Source organism: Cariama cristata, unplaced genomic scaffold (assembly GCF_000690535.1).
Source record: "Cariama cristata isolate BGI_N322 unplaced genomic scaffold, ASM69053v1 scaffold2013, whole genome shotgun sequence".
Classification (NCBI taxonomy): Eukaryota; Metazoa; Chordata; class Aves; order Cariamiformes; family Cariamidae; genus Cariama; species Cariama cristata.
This window is the reverse complement of record NW_009609935.1, coordinates 1-18,074: the sequence shown is the minus strand read 5'-3', so window position 1 is coordinate 18,074 and position 18,074 is coordinate 1.

Below are 18,074 nucleotides of genomic sequence, written 5' to 3'. Positions count from 1 at the left end.
CCTAAACTTGGCAGAATGCCTTTCTGCTAATAAAAATCCACTCAAAGGCTTACTTTGCTGCACTTTCATTTTTGTTGAGGTCATTATGCTCATATGAAAGCAGGTTCGTTCCCTGAGTTCAGCTCTTCTCAAGAAGTTCAGTTTGGATCTGAGAATGTACATAAAGCACACATCTAACAATAGAATTATTTATAAAAATATTAGCTTAATTTTCTGAAGACACTACGGTAAACAGAAAAGCTTTGTACACTATAACATTAATGTAAAGCATGTTGAAGGAGCAAAATCCAATTAAACTGTCTTTTGAGTTGCATATATTGCAATATTTGAATGGGACAGCTACTCAGATGGTCTAAATAAATTGATTCCTCTGTATGCCAGGAAGCATGTGTTCTTTGACTTCCATGTCCATCATGATCTTTAAATATGGACATAAAATATAAAAGACCTATCTGGTTTGATTACAAAATTCTTAGAATGAGAACAACTAAACCGATGAATGTAATTATAAACAGTTCTTGCATCCTCCCACTAAATTTTTTCAAGCAAAGAACAACAGTAGAACAATCTGAAATTTAGTTTAATGGCAGTAGGACATTTCCCAGCAAAATAAAGCAGTGTACTTCTGGCTTCTTTTAAGGGGAAAAAAAAAAAAAAAAAAAAAAAAATCTGTAGATCTCAGCTCTCTGTATGTCGTTAACAGAAAACACAGAGGAAAGCCCACAACTTGTCTTTGTTGATTCTAGTTTTACTTGAGACTGAATCTCAGCCCTGTCTTGCTTGGCTGTTATAACAGCTCTTCCTTATCTGCTCCTGGTGCAGTCACTGGAGGCAGCAAAAGAGTCATCCTCTTGAGTACAAGGGCTGATTTTACTACCTGTACTCAGGCTGATTAATTCCTTTCAAATTGCTGCTTGTGGAAGAAAGCGCTATTCAGATACAAGCAAGGGAGGCTGAAGCTGAGTCTTACCTAATCTTTACTGCTATTAAAGCATATATGAAAAAGGTAGTGGTAATATTATTTCATCCCTCACACACATGGAGATACTGTGCACAGCACCTGAGAGCTGGGAAGAAAGCGTGCTATGTCAGTGTTAATTCATTGTGAATTATACAAAAAGTGAGACGTTGCCTGTGGCTGAGCACAAAGAGGATCTATTCTATAGGAGACTAGAAATGAAGAGAAGAAATGAAGCATTTGCTTTAAAAATTCTCCAGCCTGTAGGCTATCCAATTAAAAGTTTGTTACAAAGCAGGATGTTGATTTAGATTCAGTATCTTCTTGGCTCCCTCAAAACAGATAAAATAATCTAGATTTTTTTTTTTTCCTGTCCAAATAAAGACACATAGCTTTTCCATTTTCTTGTAAAGCTGATACCATCTCTTCTCATTGGAAGAAAAATGAGTATAGTGGACAAAGTAGGGAAGATAAGGAAAGCTTTTTGGGGGGTGTTTAAGTGAGAGCCAGAAGAGAGCAGTAGAGATCAAGGAACATTAGAAAAGAGATCCAGAATGTGTATGGGATAATATTTAATGTACTGAAAGTTGGAAACAAATTAACAAACTAAGTATGGCAAATTTTTAACAATATTAATTTTTAGTTCCAGTAGCTATTGAACTATTTTATATATCGTACTTTAGGATGTCATGTGCTAATCTGCTTATTGCCATAGCGTGGCAGACTGCCTTCTCTCGCCTTGTTTCATTCCACGTTCATAAACATGCATCTAGTCAGTTAATATTGGTTTATAAGGTAATTTAGGTTGGAAAGCTTCTCAGGAGGTCTCTAGACCAACCTCCAGTTCAAAGCAAGGTAAGATTTGAACAGCTGAGACTGTCGGACCAGGTTACTTAGAGCTGTATCTAGTTGTACAGTTAAAACCTCCAAGGATGAAGCTGCACAATCTCACAACAGTTTGTCATTCCTCATGGTCAAAAGCTTTTCCTTATATCAAGTCAGAACCTCTCTTCTCACTACAAGAAGGACATTGAGCTGCTGGAGCGTGTCCAGAGAAGAGCGACAAAGCTGGTAAAGGGTCTGGAGAACAAGTCTTATGAGGAGCGGCTGAAGGGGCTGGGGTTGTTTAGTCTGGAGAAAAGGAGGTTGAGGGGAGACCTTATCACCCTTTACAACTACCTGAAAGGAGGTTGTACCGAGGCGGGGGTTGGACTCTTCTCCCTGGTAACTAGTGACAGGACAAGAGGAAATGGTCTCAAGTTGCGGCAGGGGGGGGTCAGGTTGGGTATTAGAAAGAACTTCTTCACTGTTAAGAGTTGTTAAGCATTGGAATGGGCTCCTCAGGGAGGTGGTGGAGTCACCATCGCTGGAGGTGTTCAAAAAACGTTTAGATGTGGCGCTTCGAGACATAGTTTAGTGGGCATGGTGGCATCAGGTATACGGTTGGACTTAATGATCTTTGAGGTCTCTTCCAACCATAATGATTCTATGATTTTTTCAACTCATGTCCATTGTCTTTCATCCACCTACCATGGACCACTGTGAAGGGCCTGGGTCCATCTTGCTAACCTTGTATTGGGAAGCTGCTCTTAGGGCCTCATGAAGCCTCCTCTTCTCCAAAGTGAAGAAGCCGAGTTCCTTCAGCCTGTCCTCATAGGGAATGAGCTCCAACTCATTTCTGACCATCTTAGTGGCCATCCACTGAACTTGCTCCAATTTATCAATGTCTTTCTTGTACTAGGGGACCAAAAACTGGACACAATGTTCTACATATACCACATGTGCTGAGTAGAGAGAGATAATCACTTCCTTTGAGGTACTGGCTATGCTTCTGCACCTACATGCAACCCAGGGAGACTGCTAGGAAGTTGTGGCCGAATTATTTCTCCTTTTCCAGTGTCACAAAGGAGCTATACAATGTATCTGTGATGGATTATTTTCCTTTTTCAGTGGCTATATGGCATATCTGTGCCATGTCACAGTGGTGACACAGCATGATTATTGATTAATAAATACACAGAAAACTAGACTTGATGTTAAATCAGCTAATGACTTAAATTAATATCTTGATTTCCTAATGACTGTATTTGTTTCCTCCATGCCATCAAAACTTTTTCTACGGTTATCTTGTTTTAAGCTTATTTGAATCCTACAAATGGCCACTATTTTAGATGTTTCAATTTACACATTATCCAATAAGATTCTGGAACCACATCTGCCCTCTGCTTTTAACAGTTTATACTTAGTAGTTCATTTCCTGTCTCCTGGGCTCTGAGCCTTACCATGTCAGAAACAGCCACTTTGGTCATTGAGCACCCAACTTCCTGGCTGTTTACTTTTAAAAAAAAAAAAAAAAATCAACCAGACAGAAAAATTTGAAGATTCTGATAGGATCCTCCAAGCTCTAGAATGCATTGCAAATAGCCTTTTGTAGTATCTTATATCCTGTTAACAGAGCTATGAATCATCATAATTTATATCTGACCTGGGTTTGGACATAGCAGAATGTCATGTCTGACATTTATATCTAGAGTCGATATTAAGAGATTAAATTAAAAATAAAACCTTGAGATGCTTTAGCTGGCTGTTTCATTTCACTTGGCTATTACTGCCATCTAGTGATATAATTTACAATCTTCAAAACTTTCCATTTAGAAATAATATTGCATCAGATGTATTTGGAAAGGTGCAGGACATGTTCTAAAATCTATGCCTCGTTTACTTGCTAATGTAATGCCCCATGCTGGTATGCAATTATGTATATATGCAGTCTTGAAAGTTAAGATTTTTTTCTGTCTTCCCTATAAGCATGCATTTGAAGATGCAGATACTTGCCTAAGAAAAAAAACTGTTCAGAGCTATAGTAGTATTTTATAATGTATTCAGCTCCTTCTCTTCTGGCAAATTTCCCTTGAGCAGGCCATATTATTTATGACTGCAGTGCTTGTTACTAAATGATTCATAGTAATTTATATGAATATAAATTATGAAAATAATTATGGTCAAGTAAAGGGAGATAGTCTTTTCCTCTTTTCAGTGAGCAGAAAGTGTCCCGTCTTTGTTTGAAAAGTAATCAATTCCCAAATCTCCTACCTACCTAATGTGAGACCATCAAGTTAGAAAACACTTCAGAGTGAAAACTGACTCCTAGGATATCACTGGAGGCTGAAGTTCAAACGAGAATAAGGCACACAATCTTAATCATGAAGGTAAAATGCCTATTAGAAACATTTATTATTTGTCTGTGATTTGATGTCTTTAAATCAAGATTAATCTTTCTAAAGAATTCACTAGAGCCTAAAATGACAATTTAATTCATATTAAAAGATGAAGTTTTATAATCATCTGGTTTTACTTACCAAGTTGCAATCTACTTAGCGATTTTCTGTAGTTACATGCATTAAAACATTTAAATTTTTTTTACTCAGATTATCTCACTTCGCTGCATGGTCATCCAATTCATAGTGCTCCTAAATTTAAATTAATTTATGCATTGAACATAAAAAGATACAAACCCAATAACACAAAACCAGTATCTAAGAATCTCAGACTTGACATTATCACATCAACAATATTCAAACTTTGTTTCAATTGTTAAAGAACTGCACATGAAAAGCCTTCCCACACAATTCTACCATGAGACAGTTCAGACTTTCACCATAGCTTATCACAGGTGCTTGGATGACAAATCGAGCACTGAGGGTTCAGTCACAGTGAGCTCTATTAACTTTTTCTTCACAGGTTGATCTTTATGTTTCTCCAAGTACGGCTACGGGCCTCTAGGGCATGTTTTTATACTTGTTTGGATGTCTCTCCTTGGTATCTCCCCTAGCTCTATCACAGAAAAAACTTTCTACAAGTCTTTCTTCAGCTCAGCTGAACAAACTCTATGTGATCTGCTTCAAAGTCTGTGATATGGGGAGCTGGATAATAAGGCCACAGAATAGATTATATATGCACTTTCTTGAAAAAAGCTGTTCCCATCAGCATCAATTTAGCAGAGTATTTAGCCTACATATGTTAAGTACAGTCTGGAATATTGACATTCTTTGAATTAAGTAATGCTTGGGTCCTTTATTCTAGCAGAAACTTGTGTAATTAGCAGTTTGACTATCATTATCATTGTGAGCTGATGAACATTCTGTTTGCATATTTCCAAATACCAGATGTCTTCTTCTATATTGCAGTTCTCAATGTTAAAACAAACATGTACATTTAATTCTGAGTTTGGGCTTAACTCTCTGTAAAAAATAAAACCTGATAATTTAACACAAAGGTAATCCTATTGTCACATATAGAAGCAACCTCAGTTCTAGCTCACTTAATTCTAATCAGCTCCAAAATCCCCAACAGCTTCATTCTTAGATTTTCAGCTTTTTGGTCTTAGATAAATCTCATTTTAACAACACAATCAGGCAAATGCACCTCTGGTAATAGTAACTATGCAAACTGACAAGAAGAAAATGCATGTCAGACTATTCTGTACAGTGGTTTTCCATTCTTCCTGGAATCTCTTCATATTTAGATACTATTAATAAATATACACTCTACCATATTACAGTCAGGCATTCAAAATATGTATTTCCAACCACTTGAGTAAACTGGAAGAAAATGCTGCTTCTGAAATTAGAGAGGTTTTGACATTGTTAATAAATACACAGATTATGCTGTTGAGCATGTCTGTGACTTCTTCCAATCATTGAATCATTGTCAAAGTAACTAAGTTAATGGACCACTAGCAATTCTAAGTTACAGTATTTTGTGAGCCACTGAGTTAAATATCGTATCTAAAGCAAGAGATGACTTCAAGTGATGGAAAAGCGTGCATTTGAAATTATCTTTTTAAGAAGCCATCTGCTAGTGTCAGAAATCAAAGCAAGGACAGAAAGTGGAAATCATGCTCATACTGACAATTATTATTGTCAAATTCTGTAACTTGCCAGAGCTAGCAAAGGGGATCAGACAGGTGCTTTCAAATCAGTGTGTTACCCAGAACTGGTCCAGGAAAAAAAGAACATTCAGTATTTAACTTTGAAATGAAATAAAGATAATAACTAAGAATATTTTTTTTATGAAAACAACTGTTGGGCTGTTGCAAAAATTAACAGCATGGGATTAAGTCAGACATTAGGTCTTGAATTGATCTACTAGTTCATCACTACCAGAAGGGGGGGATCTTGTTCCTCCTGCTTCTGACCGTATACACCGTTCTTTCTCCTTTCCCATTCTGCCTGTTCTGGCTCTTCCACACATTGCACCCTGCATTGAGTCAATTCAACTTGTTGAATCAGAAGAAAACTAACATAACAAAGAAGGGAGACTGAATAGTTTGTCTATGACTTAAAGACTTGAATCGATTTATCACACAATCAGTTAAGTGCTAGAGCTGGCGTGAAGGAAAAGGTGGGATCATGCAGCTAGGAACAGTTGAGGAAGAATTTACCTATTCTCACAAGAGCAAGCTGTTAGACTACATCAGTCATGAAGTGTAACTTTATCCTCAAACTGTGCCTCCAAATCCTGCTTATTGATGAGATTTATCTCTGTTTCCAAGTCATCTATACAGTCTTTCTCCCTCCTATACCCCAGTTCTGGTGCTTGTCCAACCAGTGTACTGTCATGATTAAAAGACATTACTTTTTTCATTGTTACTGACATATATTACTGAGTTACTGTGCTTAAAAATAAATTTAAAAAAAAAATTTAAAAAAATCAGGTCAAACAAGCCATGTTGAAACTGACATAAGTAAAGGAGCAGGAACGTTTAATCAAGGCACTTGAAGAAGCCAGGCTAGTCCACAGAAATCATACTGGCTTAGTTCTCCACCAAATTGCAGTCCCCCTCAAACTTAGAAAATGCTCATGCCCCCCCAAAAAAAGTATCAAAAAATATTTCCATATAGTATTCTCACTTTTAATTCCATTTCTCTTTCATCAATGTTTTGCACTACATCGATCTTTCTTGAAATAAGGACATGTCAGTGATAACAGAACAGGGTCACTGGAGGACAGAATTGGAGCATCATTTGATAGAAGTCAATTAGAAGGTAAGTGGGGACTATTAGGCCAATAGTTAGCCCCACTCTACTCCTAATCTTCACTGCAACTGGGAAATTCTCTGAGGTTTACAGTTTGAATTTCTCAATAGCAGACTTCAATTCATTAGAATGAAATAATTTTGCATGCTGCTGAAGAAACTTTGCTGGAAAAGATTACTATATTGTGATTAATTGGAAAAAAAACCACACCTGAGCTAAATGTCAAGTTTCAAAATAGTATAATCTTATTAAACTGATTCATTATTTGCTGTAATAAAGGCAAATCTGTTATAACTAAGCCCTTATAAAGACTATATGCCAAAAAAAGGTAAAATAACCACCTATGAGATTATAGAATTCAGCTATAACATATCCACTATAATCACAGTCTTTAGAACCTCTGATAAAAATTAATTAAAAACACAATCACAATAACAATTTTACCTTATCACAGTTGGCTATTTATCTTCATATATTAAAAAAGTAATAATACAAGGTATATGGAAATATTTTTTTTGTTATAAATCTGATTTTTAAGCAAACCTGTACATAACAATTGCAAAAACAAAGGATTAAATGCTTTGACTTTTGTTCCAGTTTGAAAGTAACATGCTCAAAAATAAAAGACAAGGCAAGTCACCTTTGCTTTTTTTGTTTTGCTAAATGTAATACTCGGGAAAAGTTTTGAGCTGGCAACATTAGAGATGCAGTTTGACTGTTCAGCTACAAAGTTCAGGACATGCAGCAATCAGCTATTGAACTAGCCCACCAAAACCATCAGCTCTGCAGTGACCACCTCTATGTGAATTCACAATCCACTCTCCTTCAAACCCTTACAAGTTCTCACTGGTCTGTTGAAAATGATTAGGCTAACTCAGATATGATCGTTGTGGTGGAACAATCTCGAGATGCACCCCTTTTCTCCTACTGATATAGCTCAGTGTTACAGCCCGATCACATAAAATGGATCAACTAACACCACTCCCACAAAGATCAGCTTTCAGGTGGAACAGATGTAAGGAGGTTTCTAGGTGCACCTTCCTGCCTAAAGCAAGGTCAGCTTTGAGATCAGATTAAATTCCTTGGAGCTTTATCCATTTAGGTATTGAAAACATGCAAGGACAGAGGCTGCCCAAGTTCTCTGGGCAGCCTGCTCCAATGTTAATGCAAATCCATCATGAAACAGGACGACTAAACTATTTACTCTGTGTGATCAGACAGTATTGGGCAGTAACAACACTAAAGGACTCTGCAGAATTTTGGTGCAGAAAAGATCCTAAAGTCTGATTTCTGGGAAAAGTAAAAATTAAATAAATTGAAGAGCTGATATACGTTCAGCAGAGCAGTCTCTTCCTCTCTTACAATGGCCACAAGGGACACAACAATAGAAAGCAACCCCTTGTAAATACTCTTTGAAATACCAATCACTTCTTTGCCTGTATTACTCAAAGCCAGATTACCCAAAAAGCTTTTTTTTTTCTGCATGTTTTTTTTTTACCTACTCCTTCTTGATGAGAGATGAACTGAGAAATTCTGGACAGCTGCTAGTTCAGGTAACACTCATAAGGCAGTTTTTTCTTAAAATTCAGATGGCTGTACATCTAAATAAATCAAGGCTGAAAACAGCAGTTCTTAATTATTTCATTCAGCAATGTCATCTGGCAGACTGCATCTGAAAAAAGTTAGAACACTCAACTGAATGACGAAATAGCTACCCTTGTGTTTAACTAGACATAGATGCTCCTTCTCAGTACTGGAAACCAGGTTAAGGCCCAAATAAAAATCAAGACCAAGGCACTCAGAGAATACTCAATTTATATTTAAATAATTCCCATCTAAATAACAGTTTAAAAAGAACAAATCATGACTATACATTATCACCTTCTATAACTGTCTATTTCACTCTCTTGGGCAGTAGTTAAATGAGTATTCAGATTTAATTCCTTAATATTTTCTGAATCCATCATTTCATTTTTATTAGAAAGTATGTTACATAAGACCATTGCCAGAAATAGACAATGGAACTTTTAATTATTTGAATAGAATTAAATACTGAAATCCTTGTGCTTTCTATAAAAAGCAATATACTGAAAAGAGAAAAAAAAAAAAAACATTTTATACTGAAAAGTTTGGGACTAAATATTGATACTGTTTTGCATTCCTAACTTTGCAGCTATCAGTGATCAACTGGAATGCATGTCTTATTTTTTTGCTCTAACTCAGCTGCAGAGGAGCTGTTTGGGCTTCAGTCGTCACAGCACGATACAAGTATCTTTACAGGGAGAAAATACCAGATAATAGAGAGCTATCTAATTCCTAAGGAACAGCCAAACAAGAACCAATAATAAGAAGCTGAAAAAAGAGAAATTCAAATCAAGGTCTTAAACAAGGGTGTGGGGAGAATTATCAAGAAAAATAAGGGTCCCATCTTTTGATATTTCAGTCAAAATTAGGTAATGTTTTTTGAAAGACAAAAAACATTTATGTTTATGGTAAAACAAAATTACTAGGCTCAACAGAATAGGTGACTGGCTAAAACTTAATAACCTGTTAAGTGATCACCTCATATTCAACCTTCTAAGGCTTCTTGTCACCTTGAGTTCCATGAATTCCAGCTCATTTGCAATGTTTTACATCAAAACAAAAACGTACTTCATAAATTTCAGAGCACCTTATAGTGGAATTATAACAGGGGAGAGGGAATCAAAACAGAATTAAACCAGATCTTAACTCAGGGAGAGTAGTAGGATAATCCCAAGAGGTTTTTCTTTTCTAAGGTTTAACACCTCCAGAGAGAGTTCATTCTAACAAGAAGATACAAATCTTTTCACTACATTGTCTGATAAAATGCATTTTCTGGCTATAAATTGGCAAATGAAAATGTTGATACTCCCATTCAAAAGAGTAATTTTTAGGCAGTAATTCTGGTCATTTTGCATTTCACCTGTGTATTTCTGAGTCTGATTTGAGAAGTGTTTTGCAACAGTTTGGGAGCAAGGGCATAACATAAATGGCTTTTGAGATTATTAACAGATTCCTTATGAGAATATTTTCCATCTAAAAAGTCCTTTCTGCAAAAAAGGTAAACTTTTCACCACAAAAAAAAAGTCAGTGTTATCAAAGCTCTTGTTTGTATACATTTTGACACGCTTCAAATCCTTATTTTTGTTGAAGTATTTTTAAAGATATGTCTATACTGAAAAATTAATTTCATTTTCTGTGAATAAACCTTTTCAAAATAAATTCAGTGAAAACTTAGGTTAAAAAAAGTAAGGAAGATATAAAATACTGAAAGGTCTTTAAATCCTGCACAATTAAACTGATTGAAAAACAAAATCTTGTATTCAGGAAACAATTTTTAATAGTTACTCTGCTTTAATTTTTTAGTCAAAATAGCGTTAGATGTTTTTCTGATGTGTTTATGACACACAGATCATCCAGCACACTTCAGAACTTTGCATAAAGAGTTAAGATTTGAAACAACTTTTGAAGAGTGAATGCTTACTGCACAAAAAAGGAAATATTTTTCTTTTTGCTGTTTATCAGTCTCTCTCCAAAAAAAGTTGGTGAAGACAGTACAGAGGCTGCTTAGAGATATTCTCAGTCACAGATAATGCCAGACATGGATTACGTTTGTTCAAACTGAAATAGTTGTTTTCTTTCTCTGTTTTAGGAGCTCACAACTCTCCTATGAAGGGGAAGAAGTCTGCCACAATTTGACTAATGATAGAAGAATAGACCATTGTGCAATCCTGCACTGGATGAATCTTTTGGGACAGATGAGCCATTACCTAGTACTACCTATGGGAATCCCTCGAAGCAAAAGATGTGTCAGGAGACCCTTAGATTCAGAAACATGAAAGACAGTAAAAACTGACCTGAACAAATCCACGTGGACATCTGTCGCAAAATCCTGGCCTAATTAAATCTATCAGAAAAAATATTTTTTACTTCAATAGAGCTGTAACTTTTTCCTGATGTCCACCTCCTTCTGTCTGTCCTTAGCATATAACGCTCTTTCATATACCCTGTATAAAGTGATCAAATTTACACATACATGAAGCCAGTTTTCTACCTTGTCAAAAGGGCAAATCATCGTATTATTCTCTCACTAGAAGTGAGGAAAACATTTAAATAGGAATATAATTTTCTCTAATTCTTCAGCAAGCCAAGACTAAATCGTAAAAACCTAAGTAAGTAAATTTTGGACTTTATGCCACTGCAGTTGTCACACTGATACAAAGGGACAGAATATACATCTAAAAGCTTCAGGAAAGTTAAAGTCCTTCCAAACTGCATTTATTCTCATGCAGTTATTCATTATAATTCACAGTCTTTAACCTCGTATCTCAGTCCCCTTCATGGCAATATAAAGTAACTTCTAGCTAATCTTATGTTCCCCTAGCTAAATATAAGATCCAGTCATTTTCACTTGTTCTTTAAGTTGTCCTTTTCTCTCTTTCTACTTGCACACTCTTTACTATGATGTCTTTGTTTCATTACGTGCTCGAATGCACCAGGAGAAATTTATTTTTCATCAGAATGGCAAAACTGTCCACCATCATCAAATTGCCAGATAGGAGTTTTCAGACTTCAATCTTCAAAGCAGGTTTCATCTCCCATGCAGCAGAGAAAAATACCACACTGTAGTTCATTATTTTCCTTAAAGGCTCCCCAAAGAAAAAAAAAAACAACTATGAACAAATGGTTAAATCACAGATCTACAGAAAGAACATTTTTTCAGTGCAATACAATACAGCAGTTTCTCTATTTGGCTTCTGCAAGCCTATAAACACTTAATAGTTTTATTAACAGTCAAAAAATGTTGACTTTTAAGAATAGTATTGTTCCAGAATAGAATAAAATATATTTGAACTTCTTCTACACACAATATATGCTAATAAGCTGGACAAAATGTTTAAATGGCTCTGAAACAGTCACTGAACAAACACAGTAACACAAAACATGGCCCATAGTCATTCTGCTGAATATCTGTTACAGGACCAAAGTAGCTCCTACAGAGTTGAACACGAGCCTCTATTATCATACTAAGTGAGCTTCTGGGTTAAGAGCCTCAGAAGTTATTAGAAACATAAGTGCCTCATTTACACATGTGCCAAATTTCATACTCCTAAAAATCAGATCTTATTAAGTAAATTCTGCATTAAGACTGTTTCAAAATGAGACCTCTTATGGGCAGCTGCAGAGGAAATATTCACAATCGCTAGGAACTTCTCAGTACCTTGGCCTTGGTTGTTTATTAATAGGTTTGTTGTAGGTCCCAAAAATGTTTACCTCTAAATAGGTTACAGATTGCAACCTCGTGGGATCCTGCTGTCAGTTACATTTACAGTTATGTTATTGATTAATAACATGCTGAAAGATCCTAAATTCAGTTTAGACTTACTCAATTTGTAATGGAAAAACTCTGTGGTGAAAAAGGCTGAAAATTTAATGATATTTTTCTTTAACTTTTTAATGAAGTGTTGATTTCACTTGTTATTGAATTCATGTTTTTCTTCAGCTATTAGCAATGATCCTGGAATTTTGTGTTCTACACCAAGCTTGGGGGGGAGGTGCCCCCTCCCCCGCCCCCAAATAAACTGAAATACAAAAGAAAGCACATAGCAGCTATATTTCTAAATATAGAAGAACAGACTTTACCTTTCAACAGCAGAGAATTGTAAAGTTGGTTCATCAGTCTCAAAGAACCACACCTGAAGGATGTTGTTCCATGGGTTTAAAATGTTCTAAATTTTCAGTCCAAAACATGTTGTGGTGTTCAGAAGATTAACTGGCAAAAGCAAACACCTCTCATTGAAGGGTTTTCTGTTCTTCATCAGTACTCAAGAGGAAAAAAGCTGCTGCTAAGCTGGGCAGGTACTCCATTTCTTTTTCTAATATAGAAGGCAACTTTCAAAATACTTATTGCCTCTAGAGACAGAAACCTTAGGGGAAAATTATCATTTTTTTCACAGCTCAAAGTAGTCGGTGTTATCTTGTCTCCAGGTACATTTATGCTTGTCCTTCTTTCCATGAAGTTGGAAATTTATGTACTTTTGTCATAAACTGGCTGACACCTTAACCTCTAACACAGACACTGTTATAAATTAGCAGACTGATTTCACCCTAATGTTTTATCTCAATAATTTACCTCAAACTACTAAACTTTCGGGAAACTGCAGATAACCAAATCTATTTAAGAATATTATGCTTTAGTTACTGTGACATAACCAACATATAAGAATATTTTTTCCTAGTAAAGTCTATTTAAATGACCAAGTTTAGTTCACATTTAGCTAGTACTTGCCAAAAATCTCTATTTTGAAAGCAGAAATGCAATGCTTCATAGCTCATTTTAATTTTGGTCTTAATATAACAATTATCCCATAACACTATATATCAATTATCCCATAACCATATGTAAACTAAGATCTAAAAACGTATAATGAAGGCACCAAAATTATACCATAGGACACACTATTTCTGAAGGAAAAGAAACTAAAAAAAAATAAGTGTTCTTAAAAAATAGACTAGAAGACCATTCATCACAACCACCAAATATTATCAAGCAGTCTACAGCAAATATGTTCAAGTTAGAATGCCCTACTGACCTAAATATTATATTAACAAAATCTCATGTCCTCAAATAAAAATTCTAATCATAGCATATGGAATGCATGGTTGACAGATTTTTAGCAGGTTGCTACAAGTAGAAAAAAGATCCTCAAATACATCAAACAAGTCTTGCAGGCTATCTGAAACTGAGCCTAAGGCAGGAGCAAGAATTTTAAGTTTGACTAAGATTGGGGTGCTGTATTTTTGACATGTTCAAATTAGAAACCTGAATGAAACTTTGCTTTTAAGAAGAGGGGTGAACAATATAATAATGGAACAAATCCTTTGATCGGGCCACAAAAAATGAGAAGATACTGTATTTGCACTCAGAAATTTTAGCGCAAATAGGTCTGCTGTAATATTACTTTAAAAACACAGTAAATAAAATGTAACTGCCTGTAATCACTTAAGAATTGTTGACCTCTTAATATCCATAACTTCAACATTGTGTCATGCTGTTTTCACAAGAATGCTCTCCAAACAGTTTTCAAGGTTAATTTTGCTGTTACTCCCTCTGGCAGGGTAAGAAGATAATTCTGTCTCCTTGCTAATTTCTTTCCCAGCTTGTTTGGTATCAGTAACTTGTACCAATGCTAAATGAAGTTTTCATCTTTTGTCAAGGCCACTGTTTGAATTTGTCTGTCTGTTATATTTCTAATGGTAATACTGATATACTTCAAAGGATGTAGAAAAACCATAGGATGCTTCTTGTTAGCCAGATTGCTGAGAATGTTGTATACCTCTAGTGACAACATTGTAGGGCAAGCTGCTGTATTTTTCCATCTCTATTTCTGAGTACTTAAAATTGAAGAGGATTTGCTACAACCTGATCAAAAGTATTTGCCCCTGTGGCTGTATAACAGCTTGGGGACCAAAAAAAAAAAAAAAAAAAAAAAACCACAACAAAAAAACCAGCTCTGTTAGTCACAATGTCAAACATCAAGATATAAATTAACTGTATAAGCCTTAAAGTTTTACTTTTCAGATCATATCCATGAAAGTGTTTCATTCCTCATATTACTCACATTAGTGATTCTACTGAAATAAGACTATTCTTCTAAGTATAAGACTATTCTTCTAAGTATAAGCATGTAAATTATTTTTTTTTAATTTGAGGTGTGTGATGCTTTTGGACAGACAGCTTAGTTGTTGACAAAATTAATAGATTCAGACTTAAACTAAGGAGCAGATATTAACAACAGTACTATATGTTCAGAAATCCCTTTTATTAATGCACATCTTTCAAGTTTGAACAAGCTCCTAAATACTAAAATAGGAACTTTTGTTCAATGTACAGCACAAAAACTTTTGGGCCTGCTGCTGTGAATCAACATAATTTCAGCCTACATATCTTTACTAATTTATACTAGCTGAGCATCTAGTCTACAGGAGATGCATTACTTTGCATTTGAGGCTAACAGATTGTTCAGATGTGCTACCACCATTTCCTGATCACTCAGGAAAACTCTTGAAGTACTCAAAATCTCATGAGCCAATCCACATATTTACAGGTGAAAGAAATCCTCACATTTTATTAACATGTAGGTATTTTTCCACATGCATCTGAAATGCATACTTTTTAAAAAATTTTATCCAATGACAATAATAATGTGTAATATATATGGAACTATTGCATTACCTGCAATAAGAGTTCAGGCAAACAAATGACAATGAAGCTGATCCACACTCGTTAATGTTTTATATTAACAAAAGGCCTTCAGCTGATAAACTGACATAGAGCTACAACAATAGAGAAATAAAATAATAACAGAGATTTTGATTTTACTATGCTGTTTAGCACACATTACCTGCTCTGTTGCCAACTGGAATAGAGACAAAACCCAGCCTGTGGGGGTTGCACACATTTACCAGTTACACCATTCTAGGACAAGACATAGAAAAATGACTATTATTCTGGCTATTTATGCTTTGAAGGTATGGTTCTGCAGTCAGACCAGACAATCTTGCTTTCACTAAAATGGGGAGTCTTTGTTTCTCCTTTTTTTTTTTCCTTACACCTTGCTAATCTGGCTGAAAGCTACTTTTTGGTTGAATTAATCTTTCATTGAAAACTAACTAGTGAGTTGAGCTGGATTATGGAGAGGTACACTAAAAGCCAGAGCCAGCACAGAATAAGCAGCAGGAACATGTGGCTGGGATTCAGAGACAAAGCAAAGAAGTAGCAGTGAACTGTTAAGATTCTCTCAGGTGATGTCAAGAAACCGAATCTTTAGAAAGATTTATAACTGACCCAATTAAGGATTTGTTTCCACCAATATCTTCCTCTAGATTTCCACAAACTTGAATAGTGAGGTTTAACTTTGAACATGCTGGATTCCGCAGTATTATACTGAATTCATTAGTACTTCAATTAGTGTACTAATGAAGCACAATGAATGAAGGCAGCAAAGTCACCTGCAAACAAAGATAAATTGAGAAGAATTTTAAAAACTGTTCACACGTGCTCCTTTATAATGAAATACAAGGTGCCAACGGTTCAAATACTTCTGTACTCAACTTTCAACATGATTTTTTTTTTCTTTCAAGTCAATGAGCCTGCAGTGACCTACATTGCCGAATTAATTTGAGTGATCCACTCAGGTCATACAGGAAGATGTAGTTCAGATATGAGAAGCTAGTAATGCAAAGCCATTTTGTAGAGCATTCATTCCACGGTACCTATTTGGTAGAGATACAGAGGCTTGTGGCAGTTTATCCCTCTAGTCATAATATTACAATAAACTTAATCTTTCCTAGGGAACTGTGGAACAAGTTGTTTGTCCTACTGAGGACACAAGGGAATCGTCAGCTACTGAGCTGTTTAGCCTGTTTCCTGACTGATGACGCTGGGGAAGATACCTGCGTGCAAAAGCATCTTGCAACCTTTATCATATGCGTGAGATGGCTCACTTAACATACGAATAATGGAGCACCACATTTTAGTTCAGAGATATCACTTGCAAGGGAGAAAGTGGCCAGCATCAGCACTTTAGTAACAGTTCAAATTTAGCCTGTTCTAATGTGTAAAATTGAAATAAATTATTTTTATTTTCCCTTTAAGGAAGCTGGTCTGATACCCTGGTAGCCCAGAGCAATCTGTAGTTTAAGACAGCTCTGCATCACGTAAGTGAAAAGTGCAACTGTGTATGTTCAAGTTCTACCAATAGATCACCCATACAAACACATAGCTAAGCATGAGTTAACAGTATTTGGGGGGGGCAGGTGAGAGGGGGAAGTAAAAGCCACACTTGGGGTGGGGGGTGGGAATTGATCCCAAATAAAACATTTAAAAGAATGAGCGGTTTTCTTCCTGAAAAAGAGCAGCCGGGGGCAATTGAGGCATAGAAAAACTTTTCTTTGGGTAATTTCAAAAAAATGCTTGTATTGGTTCATATGTATCAAATTAAACTTAAAAATAATCAGACAGAAAACCTTAGTTTAAAATTTTCTTTGGGTAATTTCAAAAAAATGCTTGTATTGGTTCATATGTATCAAATTAAAAATAATCAGACAGAAAAACACACAAATAATTCTATTAGTTGTGCTGAATTTCTAATGCATCTGTATGGTTAATCTGGGCTTCAGCTTTAATTTGTAAAACACTGGCACTGCATATATTATTCAGACAAAATGGAAAAAACAATGAAGATTTTAAGGCTCCTCTAAAGTCCAGTATTTTCACTGGGAATCTTTCACTGACTTCAGGGAACACTGAACGGGATCTCTGAATATGAATTTATTCCAGTTTAGTTTCATAAGCTGCTTCCTGCAGTTTGCATACAATCAACTTTGTTCATCCTAGTTGGCCCAGAAAAACAGTTTTGAAGGCCAACTACTGTATCTTGCATTCCTTTAGTAGTTAAGATGCTTGCCAACTTCATTCTTTCAGACAGAATATATGCAAGCTTTCTAACACCTTTGACCATTACCATTCATGTCAGCAGCATATTTTTTTATATTTATGCCTCAACTATCTGGGCACAGTTCATGGATCTTCATTTTAAGGCAATTTAATTTAAAAAAAAAAATCCAACAGAATAATATAATAATGCATCTTGTTACACAATTAGAACTTGGCGTTTGCAAACAAGAATACTCATTCTCTTTTGCTTATATGATGCTTATATAAATGGATTTTATGCAAATGAACATTTTTTGCAAGGATCACTCACCACCTGCTTTTATGCCTTCAGTGTATTTTCCTGAAATGAACTTGCACAGGTCCTACTTTTAATGAAACATCTAAGACTTTAGGCACTGAACAGTGACATAGTTTACATTCATTAAAAAAATACTGAACCTGGGCAGAACATTGCTATATGAAATTTCCAAAGCAGCCTAACATTACATATAAATGTTATGCACATCTTCAGTAATTTTTAATTATGCTTTCTATTATAAAGTTTACCTCGAATACTACAAATAATACTAATTTAATCATAGAATCATTATGGTTGGAA